The sequence below is a fragment of the Pan paniscus genome, chromosome 7 (assembly GCF_029289425.2).
Source record: "Pan paniscus chromosome 7, NHGRI_mPanPan1-v2.0_pri, whole genome shotgun sequence".
Classification (NCBI taxonomy): Eukaryota; Metazoa; Chordata; class Mammalia; order Primates; family Hominidae; genus Pan; species Pan paniscus.
The window spans coordinates 85,584,855-85,593,062 of record NC_073256.2 but is presented as its reverse complement, the minus strand read 5'-3'; the positions used below and the strand labels follow the sequence as shown (position 1 = coordinate 85,593,062).

General features: G+C 42.0%; 2 pseudogenes; both read left to right on the top strand.

The window, feature by feature from the left end:
- The first annotated feature begins 1,473 nt into the window (after window positions 1-1,473).
- On the top strand, window positions 1,474-2,758 carry LOC134730979 (BAG family molecular chaperone regulator 4-like; annotated as a pseudogene).
- A 3,178-nt stretch (window positions 2,759-5,936) lies between these two features.
- LOC134730980 (uncharacterized) lies at window positions 5,937-6,798 on the top strand (annotated as a pseudogene).
- Window positions 6,799-8,208: the final 1,410 nt, after the last annotated feature.

The window sequence follows — 8,208 nt, the reverse complement described above, 5'->3', positions numbered from 1 at the left end:
CCCATATTTCTTGGAGGCTTTGTTTGTTCCTTTTCATTCTTTTTTATCTAAGTTTATTTCTTCTGGGCGCAGTGGCTTATGTCTGTATTTCCTGTGACTCAGGAGGCTGAGGCAGGAGGATCTCTTGAGGCCGGGATTTTGAGGCCAGCCTGAGCAACATAGTGAGACCCTGTGTCTATATTTTTAAAAATCTTAAAAAAGAGTTTGCTTCAGTTTCACACTTCATTATTCGTAATATCACATACGTTTTTAGGATTGTTGCCAAATTTGGGAAAATCTCTGCTAAGATTTCGTCATATGTGAACTGTAACATTTGGAAGGATTTTCTAGCTTTGTACACTTAATGGTTAATTCTGTGTGTCAACTTGACTAGGCCGTTGGACTCCTAGAAATTTGGCCGAACAGTATTCTCAATATGTCTGTAGGATGTGTCCAGATGAGATTAACCTTTGAATTGGTAAACCAAGTAAAGCAGGTTGCCCTCCCTAATGTGAATGGGTCTCTTTCAACCAATTGAAGACCCAAATAGAACAAAAAGGGTGAGCAAAAGGAAATGCTTCTGGCCTGACTTCTTGAACTGGGACATTAGTCTTTTCCTGCCTACTATTTGAACTAAAAATTCAGCTTTTCTTGGGTCTTGAGCTTGCCAGCTTTCACACTTGAACTTACACGGTCAGCTCCCCTGGTTTTCAGGGATTTGGTCTCTGACCAGAACTACACCACCAATTCTCCTCAGTCTTCAGTTTGGCAACTATAGATCTCAGCACCTCTAGGCCTCCTTAATCATGTGAGCCAATTCATCATAGTATATCTCCTTATATAAATTGTATATCTCTACCTCTATCTCTTTGTACCTGTATCTGTATATCTATATCTCCTTTAGCTCTGTTTCTCTGGAGAACCCTGACCAATACAGTAGGCTTGAAACCTTCTTTTTTTTTTTTTTTTTTTAATAGATGGAGTCTTGCTCCATCACCCAGGCTGGAGTGCAGTGGCATGATCTCAGCTCACTGCAACCTCTGCCTCCTGGGTTCAAGCAATTCTCCTGCCTCAGCCTCCTGAGTAGCTGGGATTACAGGCAAGTGCCACCACTCCCAGCTAATTTTTGTATCTTTAGTAGAGACCATATTTCACCATGTTGGCCAGGCTGGTCTCAAACTCCCGACCTCAGGTGATCTGCCCGCCTCGACCTCCCAAAGTGCTGGGATTACAGGTGTGAACCACCATGCTTGGCCTTAAAATTACTTCTCTATGCATCTGTAAAGAGAAATCCATAACCTGAAAAGAGAACTAAGTCTGAATTCTGAGTAAGGTTTTGGATCTTATCCAAAATTTTGTATTGTCAGAGCAAAATCACACAAGTTCTAAACACTGTCTAGGAATATGCAGTGGCTTGTGTAAATTAAAACTTAATTTGGCTTGCCCGATGGGTCGGCCGTTGGGGGTGGGAAGCACTTCAGGGCAGCGGAGCCCATGTCGGCCCTGAGGCGCTTGGGCTACGGCCCCAGTGACCATCTGTCCTACCGCCGCTACTACAGGCCTGGGGGTGGAGATGTGCCGGTGCACCCACCTCCACCTTTATACCCTTTTCACCCCAAACCTCCCCAGCCTCCCATTTCCTGGCGGGTGCGCGGGGGCGGCCCGGCGGAGACCACCTGGCTGGGAGAAGGCGGAGGAGGCGATGGCTGCTATCCCTCTGGAGGCGCCTGGCCAGAGCCTGGTTGAGCCAGAGGAAGCCACCAAAGTTTGAATTCTTATACAAATGGAGCATACGGTCCAACATACCCCCCAGGCCCTGGGGCAAATACTGCCTCATACTCAGGGGCTTACTATGCACCTGGTTATACTCAGACCAGTTATTCCACGGTAGTTGCAAGTACTTACCGTTCACCTGGCACAGCCCAACTCCAGTCTCTGGAGTCTATCCCCAGCAGGACTGTCAGACTGAAGTACACCTCTTAGGGGGCAGGTTGCAGGGTATCCAGCTTCACAGAACTCTGGAATGACCCTGCCCCGTTATCCTTATGGAGATGGTAATCGTAGTGTTCCACAATCAGGACAAACTGTACGACCACGAGAGAATGCGTGGGCTTCTCCTGGTGCTTATGGAATGGGTGGCAGTTATCCCTGGCCTTCGTCAGCGCCCTCAGCACCACCTGACAATCTCTACATGACCGAAAGTACTTCACCATGGCCTAGCAGTGGCTCTCCTCAGTCACCCCCTACACCCCCACTCCAGCATACACCCCCACTCCAGCAGCCCAAGGATTCTTCATACCCCTATAGCCAATCAGATCAAAGCATGAACCGGCACAACTTCCCTTGCAGCGTCCATTAGTACGAATCCTCTGGGACAGTGAACAAGAATGATTCAGATCTTTCAGATTCCTAAGTCCAATATAGTGCTGAGCCTCAGCTGTATGGTAATGCCACCAGTGACCATCCGAACAATCAAGATTAAAGTAGCAGTCTTCCTGAAGAATGTGTACCTTCAGATGAAAGTACTCCTCCGAATATTAAAAAAATCATACATGTGCTGGAGAAGGTCCAGTATCTTGAACAAGAAGTAGAATAATTTGTAGGAAAAAAGACAGACTAAGCATACTGGCTTCTGGAAGAAATGCTAACCAAGGAACTTTTGGAACTGGATTCAGTTGAAACTGGGGGCCAGGACTCTGTACGGCAGGCCAGAAAAGAGGCTGTTTGTAAGATTCAGGCCATAGTGGAAAAATTAGAAAAAAATTATGAAAGGATTTAGAACAAAGTGAAAGCCTGTTACTAACTTGACCAAAGAACACTTGATTTGGTTAATTACCCTCTTTTTGAAATGCCTGTTGATGACAAGAAGCAATACATTCCAACTTTCCTTTGATTTTAAACTTGAAAACTGGCAAAGGAATGGAAGAATATTTTAGTCATGAGTTGTTTTCAGTTTTCAGACGAATGAATGTAATAGGAAACTATGGAGTTACCAATATTGCCGAGTAGACTCACTCCTTAAAAAATTTATGGATATCTGCAAGCTGCTTCTTATCAGCAGGAGGGAAACACACTTTACATAACAGGATTATCAGAAACCTACAAGATGAAACTAGATATAATCTGAGACAAACAGGATGTGTTTTTTTAAACATCTGGATATCTTGTCACATTTTCGTACATTGTGACTGCTTTCAACATACATTTCATGTGTAATTACAGCTTAGACTTTAGCCTTCTTGGACTTCTGTTTTGTTTTATTATTTGCAGTTCACAAATATAGTGTTATTCGCTACTTCTTGGTACATTTTGTAGTAATATGTTTAATATAATTATTCAAGAGACTATATTGACAGCCAGAGAATATGGCAGTTCTGAAAGAATTTATATCTTTTCACCACTTGAATATACTGCAATGTGTAGAGAGTAAATTGTCTCCCTTTTTGTATAGATCATTAGGTTAGGGTTTTTTTTTTTTTTTTTATACCACTTCTGCTGTTCATTGTAGTAGTGGAAGGTGAATTTGGAAATGGCATTGACATAAAATGAAAATGTTTACGGACATTTTTCTTTTTTGCTTTTTTATTGTATTTGGATAAAGATCTACTTAAAAATTACCTGTTTTTTTTTCCCCAAAGTGTAATTATGTTTTCACTATTGCTGCTTCTATAGAGGGCATTGTGATAGAGAGATACAGATGAAACATTAAATGCCACAGTGAGTAGAAATGATGACTACAAAAAGTAAAAAATATTACTTGGTAATATCATACTCCATCTAAAATATTAGTTTCACCTATGAGCAGATTTCAGCTCAGTTTATAGTTAAAAACAATGAGGGTAAAAGGGGATTCATGCTCAGGGAATGAATCAGCCATAGTTAGAGGGGGAAATTATAATTTTCTTCATTTAAAGGTAGATTTCGTGTTTATCTTTACTTCCCTGAATTGCATAATATAAAATTGCCTGTTTAATAAAAAGACATTTATTACCATTATCAACAGTCATTTTAGAGCCTAATTTAAGAAAAGGATATTGAAAGAGTCTTTGTTGGCCTTGCTTGGGTAGCTCTATGCTGTTAGATAGAAGAGACTTTGGTAAATAACTTTTTATGTCTGAGGTGAGTACACAATATTGGTTCTTGGAAAAACAGCTGTTTCTTCATAAGATACCCAAGTGATAATTTTTTTCCCCCAGACTGTCAGGCCTGTGATTAAATACTAAATCTATTAGCTGTCTCCACTCATAAACCAAACCAAACCAACACAAACATATTAGATGAGGAGAGGAAATGCAGTAAAAATACCAGCTGGGTCTTATGGTTGGGATGAGTAATTTTATAAGATAATATGGTGATAGTTTTATTCTAGGATTTTATTTTTGGCCTAATACAGGAATGTTTTTTAAAAAGGCTTTTCTATGAAAATTAGAAATTTATACTTGGGATTAAAAGTCTAGAAGGGGGAGGACCTTAAAGCTAAGTTACCAGTAAGACAATGAATAATTCGGAAGAGAACACTACTGTTTTACTGACTGAGTGCCCAAGATGCCAATTTCCATGAAGTCTTGATTATATATATGTACACATGTTATGCACATATATACATATATGTGTGTTTTTTAACAGTTATTTTTTAAGTTTTTGAGATAATTTTAGACTTACAGAAGAGTTGTAAAAATAGTAGAGTTCTTGTATACTCTGCACCCACCTTGCCCTTATGTTAACATCTTACATAACAATAGAATATTTGTCAAAATTAAGAAATTAACTTTGATATAACACTAACTACAGTATAAAGTTTAAAAAGTAGAGAATTTAGTCTTTTCACTAATGTCCTTCTACTGTTCTAAGACCCAGCCTTGCATTTAACTGTCATGTCTATGTTGTGTCTTCCAGTCTGTGACAGTGTATCATAACAGGGGATACCTGATGTTGTAATGCATTTCTGGTGTTGTTAACCTTGATCACTATGCTAAGGTGGTGTCTGCTAGGATTCGCTACTGTAAACTTATTATGTTTTCCTTGTAATTATTGAATATTTGCTGGAGATACCCTGAAACTATGCAAATGTCCTGTTTCTGCTTAAACTTTCGCTCATTTTACTATCCATTGGCAGATCTTGCTTGTGGCAATTACTACTGTGGTGCTCTAATGGTGATTTTCTATTTCTCTGAATCCTTCTACATTTATTAGAATTCTTCTGTAAGGAAGAGTTGTCACTTCTGGATTTATATTTTTAATTATAATAAGATATTCAAGATAAGTATAGATTTAGAACTTAAAGATGTTAAGCCATGTTAAAATTATTCCAAATACCAATATCAAAGAAAACTAAGTTGGTAATCTATCTCAGAAAAGATATGAACTTAAGAAGGAAAGTAGTATTTATGATTTGTAGAATTGGTTCAACTTTTGACTTAATATTGACTTAGGACTGAATTCAAAGTTTTCTTGAAATTTCACATCTGGACTTTTTTTTTTTTAATATTTATTGATCATTCTTGGGTGTTTCTCGGAGAGGGGGATGTGGCAGGGTCATAGGATAATAGTGGAGAGAAGGTCAGCAGATAAACATGTGAACAAAAGTCTCTGGTTTTCCTAGGCAGAGGTCCCTGCGGCCTTCTGCAGTGTTTGTGTCCCTGGGTACTTGAGATTAGGGAGTGGTGATGACTCTTAACGAGCATGCTGCCTTCAAGCATCTGTTTAACAAAGCACATCTGGCACTGCCCTTAATCCATTTAACCCTGAATTGACACAGCACATGTTTCAGAGAGCACGGGGTTGGGGGTAAGGTTATAGATTAACAGCATCCCAAGGCAGAAGAATTTTTCTTAGTACAGAACAAAATGGAGTCTCTTATGTCTACTTCTTTCTACACAGACACAGTAACAATCTGATCTCTCTTTCTTTTCCCCACATTTCCCCCTTTTCTTTTCGACAAAACCACCATCGTCATCATGGCCCCTTCTCGATGGTCGCTGTCTCTTCAGAGCTGTTGGGTACACCTGCAGAAAGGCTGTCACTTCACACTTGGAAGATTGCACAGCGGCCAGGCAGAGGCACTCCTCACTTCCCAGACGGGGTGGCCGGGCAGAGGCGCTCCTTACCTCCCAGACGATGGGCGGCCGGGCAGAGACGCTCCTCACTTCCCAGACGGGGTGGCCGGGCAGAGGCGCTCCTCACATCCCAGACGATGGGTGGCCGGGCAGAAGCGCTCCTCACTTCCCAGATGGGGCGGCGGGACAGAGGTGCTCCTCACTTCCCAGATGGGGCGGCCGGGCAGAGGCGCTCCTCACTTCCCAGATGGGGCGGCCGGGCAGAGGCGCTCCTCACTTCCCAGACGATGGGCGGCTGGGCAGAGGCGCTCATCACTTCCCAGACGGGGCGGACGGGCAGAGGTGCTCCTCACCTCCCAGACGAGGCGGCCGGGCAGAGGCGCTCCTCACCTCCCAGACGGGTCAGCCGGGCAGAGGCACTCCTCACTTCCTAGATGGGGCGGCCGGGCAGAGGCGCTCCTCACTTCCCAGACAGGGCGGCCGGGCAGAGGCGCTCCTCACATCCCAGATGATGGGCAGCCAGGCAGAGGTGCTCCTCACTTCCCAGACAGGGCGGCTGGGCAGAGGCACTCCTCACTTCCCAGACGGGATGGCTGGGCATAGGCGCTCCTTACTTCCCAGATGGGACGGCTGGGCAGAGGCGCTCCTAACCTCCCAGACAATGGGCGGCCGGGCAGAGGTGCTCCTCACTTCCACATCTGGACTTTTTAAAGTGTCTACGTTTATATTACTTTGGGGATCATTTTGTCAAAGTCTTGAATAAAGTTACCCAGTCCTAGCATGGTAAAACAAAACAAAACAAAAGAACAAAAACAAACAAACAAAAAACCCAAAAAACCCTTAATTTTGGGTAATTAGAATCTTACAAAAGAGGCCAATTCAACCAAAGGGGAACATGGTCATTGTTAAGACAATATGATTTTCTGAAGCATACTTGTTTTATGGGAAGATTTCCGTGTAAGTATTGAATAATTACAGTGCTTTTGTTTGCAAGATCCACCAATCAACCTTTTTTGAAAGGTTGATGGTGGTAAGAATTCTGGCAGGAAGTCAAGATGGTAATGGCTTTGCTCACCATCAGGTGTTTGGCTATCTTCCTTGGAGGAAGCTGGAGGGTAACTCCAGTGAGGTATGTCTGTGACTAATAGGGCTGATTAAAAAGCAAACATTTTAGAATGTCTCTATCCTAATGAGCACTGTCCCTTTCAAAGTAGGATGCTAAATGCTACTTCCAATATTGCTACTGTTAAGCCCAATTTTTTTGGAATCTTTTGGAAGAAGGTTCAGATCTTATGGCACAATCTTTAGAATACCATCAGTGGTTGACACTATCTTTGGGGTTGGATTTTATTTTTTGGGGATTAAAAAGATTTTCAGAACCAACAACACAAATAAAGTATCTGATCAAATCTACTCACAGTGCTTTCTCTCAAAAAGCAAAATGTGAACATAAAATAATGAGATACAGTTTTCTTCTATGGCTGACAAGCTGGTTCTTAGGGCAATTTTGTGACAGATGCAGATGACTGGTCCACCTTTCTTGCATGCTTTTCTGTATCAAAGGGGCTAGGAAGCTATAAACTATATTTTCTGGGTCCTTCTGTAGTGTGGGCCCAGATGTTGCTGGTTTTGCCAAACAGGAACACTGGCAAGGAAAGTACAAGGAGGAGTGAGACATGGGGCGCATATGCCTCCATCCCTGTCTCTTATGTGAGAGTTCTACTGCCAACACTGCTACTGTTACCACTGATTTTTTTGGAATCTTTAGGAAAAAGGTTTAGATCTTATGGCACAATCTTTAGAATAGTATCAGTGGTTGACACTGTCTTTGGGGTTAGATTTTATTTTGGGGGGATTAAAAAGATTTTCAGAGCCAACAACACAAATAAAGTATCTGATCAAATCCATTAACAGTGCTTCTTCTCAAAAAGCAAACTGTGACTGTAAAATAATTAACATGTGTTAATTGCTGTTAGACACATGCTCATTTCAGTCTGAAAACCAAAAATGTGAAGCTCAGACAGGCTGAGTAACATCCCTGCTATCACACAGCCAGTCAATGGCCAGCCTAGATTTTAAGCAGGTTTGTCCGGTTTCAGAATCTTACACTAATTGTGTAATAAGAAAGACCTGGAAAGATCTAGGTTTGAACATTGTCTCCACCGCTGACCAG